General features: G+C 47.3%; 1 protein-coding gene across 2 annotated transcripts in view; it reads left to right on the top strand.

The window, feature by feature from the left end:
• Window positions 1–9,540: 9,540 nt before the first annotated feature.
• The window catches only part of DAAM1 (dishevelled associated activator of morphogenesis 1), a 114,037-nt gene continuing 101,545 nt past the window's right edge, over window positions 9,541–22,032 (top strand). For both annotated transcript variants that reach the window (XM_026849261.1, XM_026849260.1), the window contains exon 1: window positions 9,541–9,605. The gene's annotated coding sequence lies outside the window, so the exon portion shown is untranslated. The remainder of the gene's footprint in view (window positions 9,606–22,032) is intronic.

Below are 22,032 nucleotides of genomic sequence, written 5' to 3'. Positions count from 1 at the left end.
GGCCCAGAGCATCAGCACCTGAGTTCAGCATACTGCTCTTACTCTGCCTTTTGTAAAAATTCCCTGAGTCCCTGAAGCTTGTTCCTAGCCAGCCTGAGCTGGTGGCTTCAGAAGGTGGCTGCTCAGCTACACCAGCCAGGAATTTGCTCCTCTGATTGCCACGTGTTTCTACGTGTCTCAGAGGCACAAGTCTTTCTAGACACATCGTTACACCAGCTGTGGGTCGGACACAGACACTACAGTATATTCCACTAAGCAAACACTAAGTTCAGGGTTGTAAGGTATTTAACTTTCAGTCAGACATAAATTAGCTTTATTAAATCTGTGCTGTAAAAACACTAGTGGTTTTCTAACAAAATGTAATGTTCATTCCCCCAGACTCTACCCTCTAAATCAGGAGCTCCGGAGACCCAGTCCTGACTTTCCCATTGCCTCCACATGCAGCGGTTTTGGCTGAACAAACGAAGCACTCTTCCCCAGGGTGGTGAGATAGGAGCCCCCCTCCCCATTTCAGCTAAATTCTCACTGCCAGACAGAATTCCAGCTCCCTCCTTTGGCCCAAAGCGTCCACGTGTGTTTGTGTTTTGTGACTTTGAAGAGAATGTAAAAGGGCTTATTTTATTAACAGCCAATAGACACTTCAAAGCAAAAATGTGTTTGAGAAATTAATCATTCTGCACCTCCGAAGTGAGATTTATTATGGCTCCGAAACTAAGACAGAAATGAACCAAAAGCTAAATGCATGAATCACTCTTTTAAAATACAGTCAGGACTTCAATGACTGTGGTATGTGTACTGGTAAAATTAAATGCAAGGACGTCTAATTTTCTTCATTTAAAGATAATGTTAAAGTAACGCGTTGGTCCTTAGCATCTCAATAGCCCAGGGAAAGTGCTTCCCTTCAGCATAAAAGGTCTTGTCTGATAATACTTTCCTAGATTAATGAAAAGATTCTGTTTCCCATTCTTCCTAATTTTTTTTTTGTCTAAAAATCCATATTAACTTCCTCTGAGGAAATGTCTACTTTCTATGTTTACCAGGGCAAAGAAGGCCATTGTCTGGGGAAAATGTCTCTGATGGACATGCGAATGCAGGGACAGGGCATTAACATTTGGTGAATTGGGTTACAAGTGGGATAGAGTTTCACCTAAGGGATTACGTTCATAGATTCTTGGTGGATTTTTTTTCCACAGTTCCTCCCAGTGCACGTTTTGCCAGCAGGAAAACGTGGCCAGTTCCAGCTGCAGCATTAAGGGTGCATTTTTAAATAATGGTCACTGCCAGTTGCTGCTCTGGGAGCTGGTTCCCAGCAGCTCCTGGGAAGACCATGAGATGCTCTCTGCCTGCTCCTGTGCCCGCAGTCTCTGTGATCACAAGCTGCCAGCAAAGAGACCATTTCACAGGTCAGACTGTCACCAGAGGACCGCCCACAATAACCCTGCCATGTTTTCTCGGCCCATCTTCTTCCTTCAGGCCTGGGTGAGCAAGGATTTCTCTTTCCCAGCTGTGTGGCCATGCAGTCTGCATTGTCCTCAGTCCCCTTCAGCTCCTTCTAGGTTACGGTCACTGTGTTATACCTTTGTTTGTACCGATGAGTAGTTCTGTTTTTTCCTCAAACTGTGTAGCACCAAAAATCTCAGTACGAAGAACAGCTTTGTCTTTTTGCTAAATTATTTGTACACAAGATATGCTTTTCCCCAAGGGTTAGAAAGCCTCAGCTTCCCGTAATAAACACTTGTCTAATGTACTGAAGTGTCTTGGAATACTCTTATTTTCTGTATTCCTTGGCTTTATTTTCAAAAGCACAGAATCTCTGACTAGAAATAAATGACAGCTTCACAGTGCAGGAATAAAGTGTCTGGACAAAAATGTTGCAGTGATATGAAAGGGAAATTCAAACGTCAACATCAAATCCTTAGACACCTTTGAAAGAGTTTCCTGTTTTTCCAGTCCTTTAGGGCCAGGCGGTGAGTTCACACAGAGCTTGCTCAGAGCTTACTTACACGAGTAGGGCAGCTCTCAGTGGGGACGGCATGTCTGCTAGCCGCGCCTCGCCGCTGTGAACAGCCAGCAGAATTTACAGCAGAAACCCACTCAAAAGCAGGCTGCTTGCTTCTAGTCATGTGCCAAAAGTGGGCAAGAGCTTCAAACACATATCAGCTTCCAGGAGATGGGGCTGTCCTTTCTCTCAGCATCATCCTGCCTGTTTTGGGGGACATTTGCAGCACACAGGGCTGCTCACTCATCATGTTCAGCAACACACTTTGATACAGAGCTTGTTTTCACACGATGGTTCTTCCCTAGTTCACAGAGCACCGTGGTGTGTTTGCATGTGTTGCTGCTTTGGAGCTGGGCTGAGCAAAGATGGTGGTGTCAGCCCAAAGAGAGATTAAGTGATTGTTGAGGAATTTCTTTATCACCATCCTGTGTAAATAGAGATTAGAGACAGAACGTTTCTCTTACAGCTGCTAGCCACTTCTGCAAACAGGAGAGAATACAGTGCTAAGCAGTATTACACAGCCAGCTTCAAGAGTGTTGCAAAACGGGAGGACATGGACTCATTGTGGTGAAACACAGAAATTGACTCAACAGTAAAATCTTTTTTTACTGTTAAGCGTTTATTCTTTATTAGCGGTGCTGGGGTCACCCTGGGGATTCTCCACCATAAGGGCTCCCCTAAGTTAGTAAAGGACATCAGTTTACATACATAAAAATCATAGATATTCATTAGATTTACTGGGAAAGGTTGTCTTATGATAATGACTTCTCCGAAACCATTTACAAAAGTTGACACCCCTTTGAGAATATGTCCTAAGTTCTACTGGGGGTCCTTGGTGGTAGAGGGAAGAAGTAAGTGGTCTTCCTCACCGTGTTCGCTAATTGACCTTCTTTCCAGAGCATGCGCTGTGAAGTACAGTCCAGGTGTCTTTGTCCTAAATCAGCAAAAATCATCCTCCTCATTACAGGGTCTCTGCGTCCTTTTGTTTGAGTTCCTCCTATCTTAGTTTGCGCATTCCAGGAACTGTCCAAGTGTCCATTGAAGGTCTTGAGTCTCGGTTATCAGTGATTTACGTAGGAAGCCTAATGAGCGTCTTAATCTTACCGAAACAAAGGAGTCTAAGGAAAGCTTACATATATCACAGTTCAGTTCTAACGAAGGACTGTCATGAATTCATTTGTTTGAGTTCTCTCAGTGGCATCCAGGTAAAGTGAGAATGGCAGTGCTGCTCTGCCCTGCAGAGCGTTCCTCCATTGGCAATGCCTTGTGGACCAGCAAGGAACAAGCCTGCACAGCTGAGCCTCACCCCAGCAGTGATGTGCTCCTTGCAGGGCAGTGTTTCTCCCTTAGATGAAGGTCTCTGTAGGCAGTGGAGTTGCAGGAGCCCTGAGGAGGTCCCTGATATACAGATGAGATTAAGCAGGAGCTCAAGTTGTGCTGGAGGTTTAGTATATTTGAAATATCAGTTCTGATTGTTCTCTGAGTTAAATTGCTTTTATTTGAGGGCATGGCTAATTCTGTGCACTGGGCCTTGAATTCTGATCAGAAGAGGTGAGATGTGTGTGACACAGGAGAGTATATAGTGTAGCTTCCTATATTTCAGAGGCTGCCTCCTTCCTTGCAAACAGGCCTTGAAAAGCATACAGAACAGATTAAAAATAGAATAGTATTCATCACTGGTGATGAAAAACTATTCCTATCCAAAAAAGAGAGAAGAGTAACATTTTCCACAGTTTGAGGTGCCGGCATTCAACAGAGCAGGTCCTACTACGTGCTTGGATGGCACCCAGCCCACATCTCATCGCTGTTTACTCTGTAAATATTGATTTCCCAATGAGAACAACTGTTGTACAGTACAGCCAGAGTTAAAGAACTGCTATGAAAAAAAAAAAAAACAACAACCCAACAACCCACACGCGTGCCTCACTTCTGCAGCATTCCTGAGACAAGGCTGTATTTTTATCATCTGCAAAACCAGCTACATCTGCTGTGCTGAGCTATAACTGGAATCCCAACTCCCTCATTACGACCTCCGTCAGAGAAGCAAGCCAACTTCTCCGGGGTATAATTTAAATTCTACCCAGTTCCATGGCTTTCCTGAGAAAAAGATAACACCCCAGTGCATGAAGTTGGATGAGAGATGAGACTAACCCAGCTCAGCTGTTGCAAGAGGACACACTGTATGCATAACTTAATCTTTCCTAAAAGTCACCCCAGGCCACAGGTGTCCATTGCTGCTATAGATGAACCCTGCTAAAACCCATCATCTCCTATATTTTAGCCTCTTCCTGCACACAGCATCTTTGAAGTTATGAGCTTTCTCCCTCCACCTGCCTCTGGTGGACTTGGGTTTGCTGCTTTCTTGGGTGCTGAGCAAAAAGGGCCTTCCTGCAGCACTCAGGCCACCCAAAGGGAGTGAGTGGGATCTCCTGCACAGCTCCCAGCTGCCTGCAAGTCTGGCAGGAATGCCTGGTTTCCCCCACCCCATCCGCTGGAGCTCTTGTGTTGCAGAGCTGCTCCCAAAATGCCTTTCGGGACAAGGCTGGATGCCCTTGCTGTCACAGTTATCTGGGTTTTTGCTCAACTGGTCTGAAGAGCTTCAAAATCCTCAAGAGGAGGGCAAGGCTCCAAGTCAGACTTAAACCAAAGTCCTCTGCATGCTGAATAAAAGGGACACACCAATCCACCATGGAAAACTACAGCAACTCTCCAAGGATCCCCTCTTACCACTCATCACAGGAGGCTGCTCTCCTGCCAGGGTGTCCTAACATCAAATACATGAATAATACGCTCCTTTTGTAGCATATTTCTTTTAGGAAGATCATTTCTGCACCTTCTGACTTCAAAGGAAAACACCTGAAAACAGGGAAATAAGGCCAACACTGGGCTTTGCTGGTCCAATGAGGACTACTAGCAGGACAAATGCTTCTCAGTTTCATTGCATCTGTTAACAGGATTCAATTAAGCTGCCAGAAATGATAAGTATTTAGAGGGACATCAGCCATCACTCCTCACTACCAGACAAAATCTTTGTCGTGTCAGCGGTCATAAATCACAATGATTGTGTTTGGGAAGTGTTATGCACTGTAACTCATCACCAGGGCTTAATTCAGCTTCCCTCGGGGCACCATTGTACCTGTTAGGCCAAGGTAAATGTCTTGCACTGTTGGTACACAAGAAAGGAGTATTTGGGGGGGATATCAATTAGTTTGTTTTCACTGAATAAATTAAAAAATAAAGGACTCCTTCTAATTGAAGGTTGCAAGTGGGAGGATGATCAAAACTCAAGTTTTCCATTCCTAGGGAAAATCAGGTTCTAAACACTTATTTTGATACCAAATCAGGGCAGGAGGACGAAAAATATTCCTATTTTTCACAGAGCAGTATTTGTCACAAAGTTCTGGGCATGGTCAAACCTTCCAGCCCTGCTGAGTTTGCAGCATACATTCTGTTCATTGCAATGCTGGTCCCAAGGGCCTTTTGCCCCCATTTTTCACTCAGGCTTAGGCAATCTCTCACAGTGCACCCAAGTAAAAAGCAACTCAGATGAACACAGATTAACATCAAAATCAGAGCAGCTGAAAGCAACTGGCCAAACTGAAACAGTGAAGCTTAGAATGACCAAATGGGGGGGAAAAAATGTTTTATTTTCAGGTTAAGATAAGGAATGGGAAAATGTCAGCAAAACTGGCACTATCTCATAGGATGTATCTGCAGTAACAGGCATTTCCCTCACAGATGCCTTTCATCAGAAAGTCCTTGACCAGCTGTAGGAGAAAGCCAGCTCCAGCTAATGTCCAGCACAAGTGTGCGAGCCTGGCGCTCCACTATTTCAAGTGATCCTTGAGGTCTACATTGTAGAGCCCAACAGGCTCCACCTGGGACCCAGGACAGCATCGTAAGTGATGATGGATACATACAGACCAAAGGGGCATCTCCTTCCACCCAGGGTGCCTAGGGATTTAAGAGCAGAGATGAATGGAGGATGGAGATGGACAGACAGAAACGCACAAGGACACAGAAGAGTCTACTCTCTGTGAGGGTACAGCCTCACAGCCTTAGGTGCTGCTACCAGTTGTGATCTCTGCGGCTGTCACTGTAGGGAGGAGGTCTGCGGGCAGGTCTCAAAGAGGGTGATGAGATGTTAATGGGAAGTATAAAGGGCAGCACAGGAGAAAACATGAAGGTGGTAGGATGAAGGTGGAACAAGATGGTTACCATTGACTAAATCCATGCTTAGCCAGGAGATCATCTACTGGGCTGTGGGTATGAAGCAAGAAGCTATGATGTGCTGGAGGGAGTGGAGGCAGCAGTCAGCCACAGAGAGATGAGGTGAGTGGGAAAAGTGGTGGGGTGGAAAATATCATCTCTTTTGTGCACCTTTTGAGAAGATGCGCTCATGCTGAGAATGACACAGGCCCGGCTGGGAGCTTTGTTACATCGATGGATTGGCAAACAGATGCTGCAATAAGGGAAGTGCATGCCTTGGGCTGAGCTGGGGAAGTCTTGCCAAGGGCTCTCTGGTGTAATGAGCCTCTGATTTCCTCAACATCCTCCTGGTGGGGGTTGTCCACCATCCCTTGAATTTCCCAAATTGCCAGACACCTTTCGAACCTGTCTGGGGAGATTTTTTTTTTTCCTTACCCTCCTAAGAGCCTGTTTGCAAATTGCTTCCTGAAATCAGGCTCCTTCCTTGCATGCTGGCAAGCCAAAACAGCCACCCCAAGCTCATAGAGGCTCTGGAAAATGTTGGTTCACGCTTGGTTCTTTCAGCGCCCTGCAACAGGCGCAGGAGGCATTTTGGACCTTGTGCTTCATTTCAACACCATCAATATTGACCTTTTCTTTCCTTAATGAGAAGGGATTTGGGGAGGTAAGAGGGACAGGAGAGGAGGTTTGTTCTTCGCTCTTGCTTTGTGAGCTGAGCAGAGGAAAGACACACTCAGGGCTTGGCTGGCTGGGGGTTATTTGCTCCTTTGTGCCTCTACTGAGGCGTTTCGCTTGCCGTGGTGCTCCCATTCCAGTAACCAGTTTGGGGAAGGCAGCCACCAGATCTTCCCTGCTTGCAGGCAGGTATGTGAAAAACTGGGTGACCAGCGTGCAAACCACATTATCTCGGGGGGCAGTTCACCTTGGCATTGTTTGAAAATAGAAGTGCCAGGTTGGGAGGCTTTTGCTGCTCTCTGCACTGTGGGAAAGGGCTTTGTCACAAGGTAGAGGAAAGACCATGTGGAAATCTGCTGCTCTTTGTTTGTTTTTTTTTTTTTTTTCTCCTCAGATTGTGGATCAAATAATGGGTGCCCAGTAAGGGCAGTCTCAAAAGAGCCCTCTGCTAAGAGCAATGAGATCAGATCAGAAAGAGCTTGACCTTGGGCACTGAGATGACTGCTTCTACCTATACTGGCCATGTCCAGAGGTTTAATTTGAGTCCTTAGGAAGTGAGTGTTTTTCTGAATTCCTGTTCCTGGAGTCAGGCAATTATGTTACAGGTTTTAACTTTTGCAGAAGGAGTTGTTTCTGCTGCTACATATGCAGGGAAAAAAGCCAAGACATGTCCTGAAAGCACAAAACCCCAATGAAGAAAGCCAACTTCTGTTATTTTAAACAAAAAAATAAATCTCATTATTTGGGGAAACTTAATTTACAATTTGTGAAGTCTGAGATTAACAGCACTGCGTGTCTATGAGACTTGAACAGCAGTAGGTGATTTCCCCTGCTTAATTGAGTGCAAAAATGTAACCTAAAAAGACCTAAAAAAAAAAAAAAAAAAGAAAAAAAAAAGTCTTTAGCCTCCAGCCCACACAAGATCAGTCTAAAGAGCAATTCCCAGCGAGGGAGATTGGAGAGCTGAAGCACACATCCAGCCTTGAGCCAGTGATTTCCAACCTGTCTCCCCAGCTGTGCGAGCCACAGCTGGAGCATTGCAAAGTGCAGGACCAGGGCTTTCAGCAGGCACTGGCCACTGCCAGCAGCCCCATGGCAGCGAGCAGCTCTGACACCTGTGCAGCCTTTCTGCACCATCCTTCAGTCCTGCTCCTCATGGAAGTGATGACTCAGGCTTGGCTTAATGAAGGAGCACACTTTCATCAGTGTACGAGCAAGCTCCACGTCACCTTTGTTTTACCACCCCTAGTAATGCATCATGTCTCGAGGCCTAACCAGTAATCTCATTTTCTTATTTTGTAAACAGAAAATAAAAATAATTTGCTTGGAACTCACCAACAGATTAACAACCTCCAGCTGTAACTTTGATGACTAATTCAGCCTACTCTAACCCAGCTGCACCAAAGTTCTCATTTGTATAATCTGACATCTTCCTACAGGTCCTCTGTGAGGAGTATTAAGAGAAGATGGGTTTTCAGAGGGAGCTGAGGTTTGTTTGAGGTTTGTTTTGAAACTGCACACTCAACAGGGTGTAAAGATTATGCAGATAGCGTTAGGATAAACTGCTGCACACCTGTCCAAAACAAGAAGTAGAAAGGGCTGATCTAGAAATCCGAGAGACACGTTCGCAAAGCTGGAGGCCTAGTTTCGGAAAGCACTGAATTCAGTTTCATGTTCACAAAAAGAAGTCTATGTCAAATACTTTTAAAAATCTAAGTTGATTCCACCCTGTTTTCAGCATGAAAGCATGTAAAAGCCTTTATATCAGAAAAAGCAGGGGAAAAAAATTGAAATGCAGAGCTATATTTCTCATGTCCCTCAGATTCTTTGTTTCTCTTCCAAGCTGATTTACTGTGTTACTGTGGATTTATTCAAACAAAAAAGGTCAGCACGTCAGGAGGAGCGGATAGATCAGCCAAAATGCCCAATCCAATGCTGTCTATTTTCAGCATTCATTCAGAGCAGCTTGCAGTGGGCACAGGTGAGTAGATCCTGGTTGTAGTTACATGTACTCAGTGTACCTTTCAGCGTGCTCACCTCTGGATCACAGGAAGTGTAATATTTAGGAAAATATGCCCTCTGTCTTTTCTGTGGCTGAGCTCATACTTAATATTGAGCTGTAAAGACACTTTTTGACCACGTAATTTGTCTCTTTGAATGAAGGGAAAGAGGAGGCTGAGGAACAGCCCAGACGCATGAACAAAGGGAACAATAGGAGCCATTCTGCAGGCAGAGGCTGCTGCGTTCTTGGACACATTCACATGGATAAAGGAGATCAAATATGAGACTCCAAAGCTGCACGATAATAAGAGAAAAATATTACAGTGCTGTTTTGCAGTCTGGTTTGTGCAGTGATTATACAGCAGTTTGTCCAACACAGCTCCCCAGGGCCAAAATGCAATTAGTAACCCTTCCCTTAGACTCCTGGCTTCTCTGCAGAGCCACAAGAGCATCTGATAATTCCCTGGCAGCCCCAGTTGTGGACAGCCCTGTGCAAAGATGTGGTAAGTTGAATGTCCGGTTTGTGCACTTTTCACATAGAATGAGGCCAGGTTGGAGGCACAGCATCTCCCTCCTCCGACACTGATCCCCTCTTTGGTCTTGGGCAAGTCATCTAGTTACAGTCTGAGTCCCAGGAGCTGTGGCTGCCAGAGGCATAAGGGGGACCAGGACTCTCTTCATGCTGCTGTGAAGCCTCCCTGGATATCTGTGCCCAGAGAAAGTACGTCCTGGTCCTGAGGGCAAAGGGATGTGTACGGGAGAGGGGAGCAGATGGAGCTGGACTGGGTTGTGACAGCTGACTGTTGGGTAGCAGAGACCAAGGTGGGATACAAGTACGTGGACCACAGGTGGGGAGAGGGATGGAGACTCCCCTGCTCTGATTCAAAGGGATGTACCAGGCAACTCGTGTCTTCCTGGCTGACCAGAGCTTCGGTTAGAGACAGTGCCGGGGCAGCACGTTGCTGGCAGCTCCATAAAGCTGGAACTGGGCTTTTGAAAAGGAACAGTCTAGGAAATATTATCCAGAGCTTGCTTCCAGACAGCTCTGGTTGATATGGAGTACAGACAGCAAGCAAAGACAAACAAGCACAGTTTCTATTGTAGCCCCAGTAGAGCTTCATCCCTGTGCTCCCAGAGCAGTGGGCAGCGTTGCTGCACCAGCTTTGGGGCTGGCAGCCTGCCTCTGGGCTGGGCCAGGAATGGAGAGGTGCATCTCCCGGATCCCCTGTTTCTCTGCTGAGGTGTTTCCATGCAGCTACAAATTAAACCACTTGTGACGCAGGACATCTCGTAACTGTGCTGCCTGCCCTGCTCTCTCACCACCTCTGAAGCCGAGTATTTATACCAAACCCCAGAGACGTGTCAGTGCTTTCAGAGGCTTGAAAGATGGATGATGTTAAACATCTCTAAAAGGAGTCCTGGATGCAGAGGTGATTTCTGAGCACATCCAAAGGAGCCTCTTCACCTTTGCTTCCTGCCAGCAGAATTGCTCAGGGCATCGTGTTTTAAATAGATGGATGGTAGCCCAATGAAAACAATGGCAGCTTTTATCTAGCAGCCTTCCAGTACCTAAAGTGGGCCTACAAGAAAGCTGGAGAGGGACTTTCTACAAGGGCACGTAGTGATAGGACAAGGGGTAATGGCTTTAAACTGAAAGAGGATAGATTTAGATTAGAGGTAAGTAAGTTCTTCTCTGTGAGGGTGGTGAGGCACTGGCACAGGTTGCCCAGAGAAGCTGTGGCTGCCCCCTCCCTGGCAGTGTTCAAGGCCAGGCTGGACGGGGCTTTGGGCAACCTGGGCTAGTGGAAGGTGTCCCTGCCCATGGCTGGGGGGTTGGGACTAGGTGATCATTAAGGTCTCTTCCAACCCAAACCATTCAATGATTCATAGATTCCATATACAGCCTCCAGTCCATGCCCTTACAGAAGAGACTGTTTTGAATAGCAAAGAAACACATCAAAGCTAGTCCACAGCATCTTCCAGATTTGCTGGGGGAGGTGCAGCGCCTGTGTCTGGGGTACTTCACAAGCATTCACTCCCTGAGTGGGAATCCCTTTTCCAGGAGTGAACAGGGAGAACAGAACCATTTTGGGCTATGAAGATCATGCATGAAGCATCTGTCTAAAGCTCTGTTTTTGCAGTTACTGATCTCAGGTGGGTGGTAGGACACTCCTGGAGCATCCTCCCCAGGGAGCTTGTCAGATGTCATGCAGAGCAGTGCTCAGTGCCAGAAGCAATGGGTACCAAGAGCTGATAGTGAGACTGTGAGCCAAAAACCCAGCCAGCCTCATGTTGTCCCTTTAATCCAGACTTGGAGGTGTGCTAATAGCATGGTTGGCACCTCTGATTTCAAAGAGAGTAATTTAGAAAAGAATGGAGGGAGCTGAGTACCCTGTGCCAGAAAAAGACCCTTGCATCCCAGAGAGGAGCTGGCTGTCTGGTGGGTCAAGTTGTCAGCTCCTGGTTTTCATGCCAGAGTTGTCAAGGACAAGGCAAAGGTGAATGGGGATTCATCTGCTGTCATCCCACCCAGTCATCCTCTGGGGTGATGTCAAATTAGTAGAAAATCTGGTCTGGGTTATTTCTCCAGTATGTACAGCAGGACATTGCAGACAGTCCATCCCGAGGTCAACTCAAACCAGCCCTCATACCCAGGATTGGTACATTGGGCTGCCATGGTGTCCCACATGCTGTCTTTACTGTGGAGCAAGGCCAAAGCAATTATTGTTAAATCAATAATTAGTAGAGTCTAATTTCTTTTCCAAGTCTTGCTCTGGGAGAGGTGGGGGTGAGTGCAAACTTATCCCAGCCAAAAGAGGGTTGGTGTCAGCCTGTGCCAGAGCAGGATGGATGGCTGGAGGCAAACGGGTCATGGGAGCCCAAGAAAGAGCCCCCAGTGAGCTGTGCCATGGGCGTTGGTTGTCCCTTGACCAGGAGCAGCCCTGGCAGAGCCATCTGCCCAGCGCAACAGGTAAAGGGACACCACAGCCCATTGCCTGTGCTGAAGCCCTAGGAAATAACTTTTCCCTCACTATTAGCATCTGATTGGGCATCCATAACATGTACAGCTTCCTTGAGCCAAAGAGACTTCATTGGCAAAAGCATGTTTGGCCTGGGATAGCTCCTTCTAAACAGAATATTTGCTAATATAAAATGTAAAATGTTGTCCACTGAACTGATCTTACTGTCCCAGTGAAAGCTTTGGGTGTTCTGGATTTAGTGTAAATAAATAATGTAGAAAGAATAATACAGAGCTAACAAAGCTATTATCTGGAAAGATTGCAGCCTAATCTCCAGCACAATGAAGATAATGAATGTTGAATCATGCCTGGAACATCCTAAGTAATCGCAGCGGTTTTGATAAAGGATAGGAGTGGATTTCTGGTTTCAACCTGTTGCTTGCCAATAGATTTTTGGGGTGAGCTGCTGTGTTGGTCCCTAAACTGTGGGTCCAGGTTTTACCTGGTGACAGAGCTGGCTCAGCCTCCTGTGCTCCCATTGCCTTCATCTTGGGCTGGCCTGGGGAAGTGGCTGTCGTGGCCACACCAACGTCACCGAGCGAGTGGCACATGGCTGGGACAAGCACATGGAGACAGGATAGGATGGGGAGGAGAAGGGGATGCCACGTCATTTCAGTCCCCTTTTCAGCCTTTGCTGGAACTGCATGGCAATAGCTGTGTGTCACCAAAGAGGATCAGCATTCCTCATATAATTAATTTCCATGAGGAAGAAACTCCATCTGTGTCCCGGGGCCACAAGGGCTGTGACTGCAGCTTGGGAAGGACACTGGCCTTGGCTGCTTAACCGGAATGAAGCACACCTTTCCCTGGGGGCTCCTGTGATGGCAAAGGGAGGGTGATCCTGTGGCCAGAGCAAATTCCTCCTTGCAAAATCCTTTGCCCTTGAAGAAAGGCAGGCACAGTGCAAGGGAATTGCAGGGGCTGGGTTCAGTAATGCTCCAAGCTTACGCCGTCACCGGTAAGCAGGAGAACATGGCAGGACAGGGCTGCTAAATGCACAGCTTTGCAGCAAGCCCCAGAAGCAAGCAGCCATCCCAAAATAAAACAAAACACCCCGGGACAAGTTGAGGATACACAAAGGAACTGACAGCCTCTGAATCTGGCCTCACATCAGTGGGTTGTAACTTGAAAGCTTTATTTAGACTGCTAAGAAAAACATCTGCAGAAAAATACTGATGACCTGCTTTAAAGTGGGATTTCAACAAGGAGGGAAGCACTGGGCTCCTGCTGGAAGCCAAGCACCTAACTCACCTAAATCCCCTTCAAAAAACCTAGTCTTGGACTGGACAGCACTGCAGAAGAGCAGGATTTGTATAATCTGAAGAAAATAAAAATGCTACTGGGAAAAAAAAAAAAGCGCAGCAATTTAAAAGTAATGAAAACCTACATTGAGGAGATGGGGAAAACTTAGGGGAGTAGTGAGCAAGCGATAGGAGTCAGGGAGTGGGTGCTGTGCTTGGCAAGATTTGGGGTTGGGTTCCCAAGCTGAGCTTCTCAGCGCTGGGTGGTGGCAACACTGGCGAGAGCAGCCTGTGCACATGGACCTGTGCAATGTTGGAGAAAAATATTTGCAACTGTCAAACAGACCAAGCTTGCTACGGTACCCAGAAGAGCTCTACTGCTGAATCCCTATCTGTTCAGCGATAAAAAGCAGGGAGGGGTAGATAACTCCACGGTGAGATTCTTGTGAGCTCATAAATCATTGCAAGCCCCAGTCTCAGGACTGATGAAATCACCGGGAACCCCGGTGGCCTGGTTTCCGCAGCGCTGCCTGCCCTGCCTCCACTAGCGACGGGATCATTGGAAGAAAAATGGAGCCAAGCTGTTGGGAGAGGGGTGGCTTTTTCCGAGCAACAGGGAAGCTGTTACAGCCCAAGGCTTTCTTAGGATGAAATGATTTAAGCACCTCTCCGGCATCCTGCTGATCTTTCAGAGGCAGGGAGCCCAATAGCTGAGACTCCTTGGGATGATAATTGTGGTGTATCTGCAGAATCAAAGGTTTCCCCTTGGAACGGAGCCAGCAAGCTTTGGGAGGAAGAATGGATCTGATACAAAGGGTTTTTTTAAAAGCCCATTAAGTCGCCTAGGGGCTGAGCTCATAGTTCCCACCGCCTCGGCAGTCAGTACTGGGGGAGCGAGGTTTTGTTCCCATGTCTCAGTCCAAGTGGGAAGGCTCTTCTTTCCCCTTCCCAGGTCAGCACAGGGAGGGGAATCACTCCAGGGTCTGGGGCAGACCCTGACTGCAGCCCCAGAGGGAGCTGGGGGGGCCCGGCCAGCTGTGAGGAGGCTGCAGCCAGGAGCCTGGGGCGGCTGCAATACCCACGGCTGGGAGCTGCAGGAGACATGTGAGACTTGGCACGTGTTTGAGCCCTGAAACCTGTAACCTATGCTCATCATTTGCGTTGTCCCTTATACATAAGTCAGGCATCTGGGAAGTGTAAAAACATTCCCAAGACCTGACCTTATCCCCAACTCACCATGGGTCGAAACGGGAAGAACCATGAACAGACAAGGCTTGCTGCGGGAGCTGGGGGCTCTTCTCCAAGACAAGTCCATGTCCCAGATATCATCTCTGGAGGGGCTGAGGCATTTTGGAGATGGTGGAAAAGGCTGAGCTATGCATGCCCACCCCTGACACTGCCTTGGAAGATGTGTGGGGCAGCCCTCTCCATACTGGCCCCCCTGGGCTGACTCTGTCCTGTGCTTGAGTCAGCATCCTGCTCTTAGTGCAACTGTTCATCTCCCCTGATTTGGCCCGAAACTTAAACTGCCTGATAGTCCTGTCAGCCTTTCTCTCCTTAAGGGTTTCTAGAGGCAACAACCAGCCCTAGGAGTCAGCTCTTACTCATGCCACCCCCGTGGAAAATATAAGAATGGGGTTAGTAATCCAGCTGTGACTAAGGAAGTTGCAACTGGGGAGGTCCCCCTTGCTGTTGCTGTGACCATGATTTCCCGCTCTGCCAGCTTGGCAACACCCTTGTGTCACCAGAGATTTGGAGCAGGGAAGGTATGGTCAGGGTCCATCTGGCTCACCAGGGAAGGTGGTAAAAGGAGGCTGCTGTCACCCTTGCATCTCATACCATTCCCAGCCCTCCACCACTCACACCTGTTCTCACAAGGGCTCTTTCTGTGCTGAGTAGGTGGTGCTCTCACAAGGTTGCAAATCTGAGTTTGAGACCTCTGAGCAGCACCAGCCATGGACAGTTTTTAGATACTGAGGACATCAGTCTTGCCAGGGTATCGGCCAGAGCCTTGTGCATGGACTCAAAATTATAGCGAGGAGTACGGAGGAGAAGGAGAGGTTTGTGTGCTTGGGCAATCGGGGAGAAGGCTGAGCCGAAGAAAGAGAAAACCTTTCCTGTGGTGTCCAACCCCATGCCCAGCCAGGAAAACTTTCCAGTAGGGCTATACCTGTGGGTGCAGCCCAGAGCAGCCATCCCCTTCCCCACTGCAAACACTGCTCCCAGCACAGTGGCTCTGACAAGCTGATGAAGCCACAGCAGCACAGAGACCCTGGGGTGGAGCAGCATCTGGGCACCAAGGAAAAGGGTGTGCAAGCCTGTGAAAGTCCTCGCAGCAGAGAAACTGCAACCAGAGAGCAACCAGAAGCCCGCCAGGGAAAACCCATAAGCAAATATACCCAGCCAAATGAGGTGATCTCAGGGTGCTGATGTCACCCCAGGAGCGCCCAGCGATGGAGCAGGGAGGCTGGAGCAATCCTGTGCTCACTCCATCCATGCAGGACACTGCCCTGTGATCTCTCAACAGGTTTGTGACAAGATCCAGTGCTCTGCTGATTGTAACATTGTTGATCAAGTCTTGTATCAGATCAGTCCCAAATTCTGCTTATTAGAAAGAAATGCAGTACCAGGACCTGCAAAAGCCACACTGGTGTTCTGGAAGATACTGGGAGCGTATATGTCCTGTTACACAGCTGTCAGGGATGGGAGAAATCCTGCCTGTGCTAGTCGCTGAGTCTTCACATTCCAGCCCTTGAGCTGGGAGGAACAAAACCTCTTAGCTCTGCACTTAATGGAGACAGGAGGCACAGACTTGAAGTCATCTGGAGTCAGGAGCTGTAAAAATTTAATGATGCAGGACAAATCAGGGTGACAAAAATAGTGAGCAGGACAGAGGTGGTCTTATGATATAATGTGCTCAGCCAGGACTCGGACTTGGGGTATCTGGGAGCTGTTCCCAGGTTGACCACAGGCTCCATGTGTGACCTTGGCTGAGTCACTAGGGACATACTCTGCCAAGAATTGGCTTAGGCATCTTGCAAAAGTAAGAAAGGGTCTTAGAAGACCGAATTGTATCAAAAATCAGGAGGATTAAGATATTTCAAATGTAGCTAGGTCCTTGATGAGGGCTCCTAATTCCCACTGGATAAACTCCTCTCCCTAAGGGATGGCAGAGTTGGGCTGGGACCCACCTGGTGACCTGGGGGTTAACTGTTTTATTAAGAGGATAGAGAGTCAGCATTAGCCTAAGGCAACTTGGCACTTCCTCACTGTCTCTGCTACAGCTCTGGAGCAAAGGACACTACTGATAAGGCAACAGCCTCACATGGCTCCCTAGCCATCAGGGCGAGGTGGGTTTGTAGCCTACTCCCCCAAGCTTCTGGCCAGGCTACTTCCACCTCCCCATTTGCACTTCCTGCAAAGCCTTAATCCGAGGTTTTAAACGGGATTTAAGTGACACCCTGGCTTTTTGCTGGCCTCTCTGCAAGGGCAATAAATCCAACCCCTGCTAGATGTGAACAAATAAAACCAGCTCTCCCTGTAGGCTGTGTATGCACGCATCCCTGTTAAAGCCTTCTCTGACAGCCCAGGCAACAGCTGGTGTAAATCTGCAGTGGTCTCTGGGATTGAGAGAGAGGCACTGATATAAACCCATCTCCCACCCCTTCTCTCCTCTTCCTCCTGCTTCACCTTTTCTCTGGCTGCTACCCCTCACCTTACCTCTTTTCCAGCGTTCAAAAGACAAATAACTCTGGATGTAAGGATGATAACAGGGCACTGAATGTTCATCTGTTGAGAATTTGCTCCATCTACTTTGAAACAGGCTTTTTTTTTTTTGGTCTGGAACCTTCAATAGCCATTCAGTGCAACAAAAATCACCTGCAGGTATGGGGGGAGAAAAAAAGACTTGGACAAAGCTAGATCTGTAATCAGTAATGGCTTGTTTTCCAGCAGGTGTTGAGGAGTCAGGGTGGGGGAAGAGACAGTCCTCTCATTTCCCACCAGACCCAGCATCTAATGCTGGCACTGGCAGGAGGATCCAGGGAGGAGGATTCACCCTTGGCTTCACGAGCAGTCAGACGCTGCGTGGCAGGAGCCTGCTGAAGACAGGCCTGGCAAAAGCAAGATGATCCAAACCAGGGCACGGCTATATGCACCACATCTCGCAGGAGACAGCCAGGAAGATGGATGGCGAGGGAAGCATGAGGTGCTTCTGGCAGCTGCAGAAAGCAGAGAGGGGAGGAAGGCCACCGCAGGAGTCACAGAGAGGCATGGGGTGGAAGACCCTGGCCAAGGCACTGAGATTATTAATGGCTTCCTACAGCCCCAGCACGCCAGCAAGTGCTTTATATCTCACTGCCACTCATCCAAGTCATCTGTTCCCCACAGGGTGCGGCTATCTGTGCAGGGGAAGTGGCTGGAGGAGCTGTGCTCTCCCAGCATAACCCCGCAGAGAGCGGGCTTGGACAGGGCAGGTCTGGAGGAAGGCCTCAACTAGAGGCAATAGTTGTTTGCAAGAAGTTTCACAATCTGCTCTCTATTTCTTACATTTTACCCTTTTCTGAACACATTGGAAAAGACATTGTTTGCTTGGGGCAAATATCCCCACCTCCACCAACGTACAACTTCCTTTTGTGCCATAAAGCATTTATGTGCACGTGATTAAATGTCATTGAAGCGAATGGGAATTTGCTTACAAGCAAATTACAAATTCCTTACAAGCTTAAGGACTTTGCAGAATCAGGGCCTAAATCCACTGAGTCTCTGTTAACGCTCCCAGCCAACACAGGCATGGCTGAGTCCTGCCTTGGAAATGCATTTCTTTTTCCTTTTGCAGCTATGAAACATTACGCTGAGGCTTCGCCTCCCCCTGCCAGCTGCCGGGAGCTGATGCAAATCCTGGGGCGAGATTGGGCTCGGCACTGTTACAGATAATGCTGGTTTAGGATGCGGTTTGTTTTCAAGCAGAATCTCCATCTCAGTTACAGAGCCACAAAAGGTCCTCTACATACTCTAAAAGCCTCATATCAAAGAAAGGGCAAAAAGCATAACACTATCTCCTACCTTTGAGCTAAAACCAGGCCTGATTGCAGTCAATGGAAATCTTCCTGTAAGCTCCAGTGGAGCAGGATGGTGATAGCAGCTCAGAGTGTGGTTTTGTTTGTTTGATGCAAGTCTTCCACTTAGACCAAAATAACAATTAAATAAAAGCTACAGCCCATTTTTTTTTTGCTGAGCAGATAATCTGTGCAACATAAATGACTCCAACCTCTAGAAGAGAGGGCTTTTTTCCTCCAAAATCAATTTTGCTTAATTTTTGTAAGGGGATGGGTTCCATATTCCATTACTCTCAGCTGAATCAAGAGTGTCCTTTTAAATTTCACTGGAGCAGACACTAAAAACTCTCCCCCAGGGATAAGACGGCATTGATCTTATACCAATTGAACTCAGAGGACATTTATAGGGTCTAGTGAGCAGCTAATGATGAAGAATACCAAATATATTCTTACAGATTTAGAACAAGAAACCCGTTTTCTTTCCCTCAGCTCAGACAAAGTCCTGGTTTAGTTTTGCATCCAATGAATAAACCCTATCAAAAACCTCCTGTTACAAGGCATTATAGGGATTATTCTCCACGCAGGCTTGGTACCCACATTCTCCCCTTCTCAGGGCTGTATGTTCATCTGTCTTAAGGGATGACTATCGCATGTGTCCTACTTAGCCAGAGAGGCTCTGGGCAGCTGGTTATTGGGCTTTCCTGTCTGAATATAGGAGCTTAATTTAATAGGCGGCTGTTGGAAAAACAAGCAGGAAAGCAACACAATGGGACTTGATAAGCAGCCTCCAAACAAGCTCCGAGGAGGCAATTACAAGAAAATGGCTGAGCCATTTTGATGAGGAAGATGCACTTCCAGATGCCAACCATTACACAGCTGCTTGCCTGGGCTGGGAGCTTCCAGATCAAACCATCACTATGTGGTTAATGAATGTCCTTGAGGAGGGGAGTGGGAAAGGGAGTCCTGGGAAGACATTTTCTGAAGGAAAAAAGGTGAATACAAGAATGTCAAGAAAAGCTGTGCTGGGTTGGACGCAGGGACCATCCCGCCCAGCATCCTCTCTCATAGCCAATGGTGATAAACCAAGGGTATGAGAAGCATACAGGGATATTTTCCTGTAAACTCTCCAAGCCTGCAGCAGGCTGCAGCTCCAGGACTTCCTGAGTGTGAGGCTCGTATGGCAATACTGTATTGAATAGTCCTAGCCTAGCCAGTTACCTGGGTGAAAAACACTCTACATATTTGATCATTAGTTCTTTGGTGAGAAGAGAGACCAGAATTGCTCACAGTATTCAAGAGGAGAGCAAAGCAAGAATTTGTACAGTAATTTTTCCCTATTAACTGCTATCCATCTCTGCTTTCTTGACTGCTGCTCAGCAAATTTCTGCTTTCATTGAATTTCTTGTTATAACCCAGGATCCTTTTCCTGTGGGGTGATGGTCAGTTCAGAGCCCATCACTGTGTGCATGATGTTAGGAGTGCTTCCTCTGAAGCTCATCACTTAGATTTATCTCCACTGAATTTCATCTGTTATTTTATTACTGAGTGTCCTGAGGTCCTTCTGCAGTTTGCAGCAGCTCAGTGTCACTAGCAACCATCACCACCTCCCTACCCATCTCCCACATCATTGATGAAGACACTGAGCAGCACAGACCCCTGCACAGATCTCCACCAAATTCCCCTGGGCACCCCTCCACTGTGGAGACTGACCATCCCTGTCTGGCCTTTGTCGTTTCTGTCTTTAAATCTCTAAATTTTTCATGGCTCCTTACTCTCCTCAAGAGCCTTTGATGAAGTATTTTGTCTGAGGCTTTAGGAAATCCATATCTGTTATATCCATTACATCTCCATTTTCCACCAAATCTTTGGCTCCATCCAAGGACTGAAAATTTTTTGACTTCTAATTTCTCTTGCAAAAGCTGTGCTGGTTCTTCCCCAGTACAGATATGCTTACCCTCATGTCCCACCAGGTTCACAGCATCGTCATTGGGCTTACTGCTCCAGACAATCTGACCTTGACACCTTCTATCCCAAAACTGCCTCTGATTGCCACCTGCCATTGCTCCAACACCAAGCTAACATTAAGAGAACGCCTGCACACTATGACGAGTACGTTGCCATTTGCACATTGGGTGCTTGCAGTACCCTTGTGCAAAAACCATCTGGCTGTAGCAATTTGTAATTATTCCTTTTGATAGTATGATCTGTGAGCCCTTTTTCTAGTACTTCAGCTTGAGATGCAGCCTCTGACGTGTCCCTCTGCAAAGAAGGGTCCCAGCAACTGGGAACTTTCCAAGCCCCACCATGACCCAGACAGGACACCTCATGCATCACATCACATTAGAACAGGAATTACAGTAATGCATCTCTTGCTGTGGGCTGGCACGGACACAAAGACAGGTTCTGGGATACCTCTGGCAGTTTGCATCTTCTTGCACTTCTGGGAAATGGCTAAGTCTTTGGCAAGACAAGTATGTCTATAGAAAGGTGTTGATTGTTTCAGAAGGGGTTATGTCAGTTTTCAGAGTATTGACTAGTTTCCAGGAAGGTGCAGGATGGATTCACTGCTGCTGAAAGAGTCATTCTCAGGATGGCAGCTCAAGGGCTGGTGGTTGCTTGCCAAAGGCCAGGCTGTGAAGCGTGATTTAAAAAACCTTAGAGGTGAAACCAGGCCAGTAAGAGAATTGGGATGACTTTGAAATTCACAGCCAATAAAGTGGAATATTTTTTCCCTGGCGAGTCATACTTATCCTGTGGAGCTCATTGCTACAGGTGACCAGAAGAGGTTAGGAAAAGGACTGGGCACAGTGAGAAGAAGGAGAAAATCCACTTTGTGGATCTGTGACTTTGTTGAGGTGACATATACATTCTTGCATTAAAAACAAAGTTCAGTTGACTTCTTAAGAAGTTTCCCTAATGGGCATACAATTCCAGAGATCCTTTTGCATTTTCTGCAGTGATGGATGGTATAGACCATTAGTTTGGAATCTGGATTTTGGTATTAAGTGTGGGGTTTGGGACTGAAACCGTATAGGATGGGCTGGAACTCTATGGGTCCTACCCTGGTTTTATTTTGCAGATCAAATCCTGTGATGGAGCTTAGATGGGCAAAAAAAGCTACTGTCAGGCCTGTAGCTGCTTAACCTGTCTAATGCTTGCATGGACTCTACACATACATACATTTCTGTCTCTCTCCCTTGTACAGAAGGACACCTAAAAGCCTGGACAGCTGTGTATAACCTGTCCTGGTTCTCACGTTACATTTTGTTCCATGCTTTGGTATCAACTCCCCTAAGGGTGCTCTTTCTTTACTTTCCCATCATTGGCTCTTCCTTTGTATCAATTTGTGCGAGCTTCATATGAAAAACAATCCCTGTAAATCCCTTCCAGCCTTTCAGACCTTCCCATACGGTTGTTGCTGAGAAAGAAATTCATACAGGATATAAATAGCTTGACCTCTTATGCAGAAAAAAAAAAAAAAAAGTTTACTTAAGCTAAAATGTTACAGGCTATTAATTTGATCTGGAGTTTTGATTTGCACCAAAAGCCATAACTAGTCCTTCTGCAGGAAGCCCTCAGCCTTATCTCATGCAAGGAGGTTACTCCAGTGCGTGTGGAAATCCAACCATAGATCAGATTGCTGCTCTGATTTACGCGAAACGGGAACCCCTGGAAAACTGATTTCTTAAATCCGAGCTGACAGGCGGAGGACACCGTCGCTTGGGAGCACTCTGCCAGGCAGCTGGGACGCTGACCCTGCGTGTCCGTGGACACCCGTGTCGCCGGCCGGATGAAACTTTATCTTCCTCGCTGCCCCGGAGCGGGGGGGG

The sequence above is a fragment of the Athene cunicularia genome (genome assembly GCF_003259725.1).
Source record: "Athene cunicularia isolate RWA chromosome 5 unlocalized genomic scaffold, athCun1 chr5_part1, whole genome shotgun sequence".
Taxonomy (NCBI): domain Eukaryota; kingdom Metazoa; phylum Chordata; class Aves; order Strigiformes; family Strigidae; genus Athene; species Athene cunicularia.
This window is presented reverse-complemented; position numbering and strand designations above follow the sequence as displayed.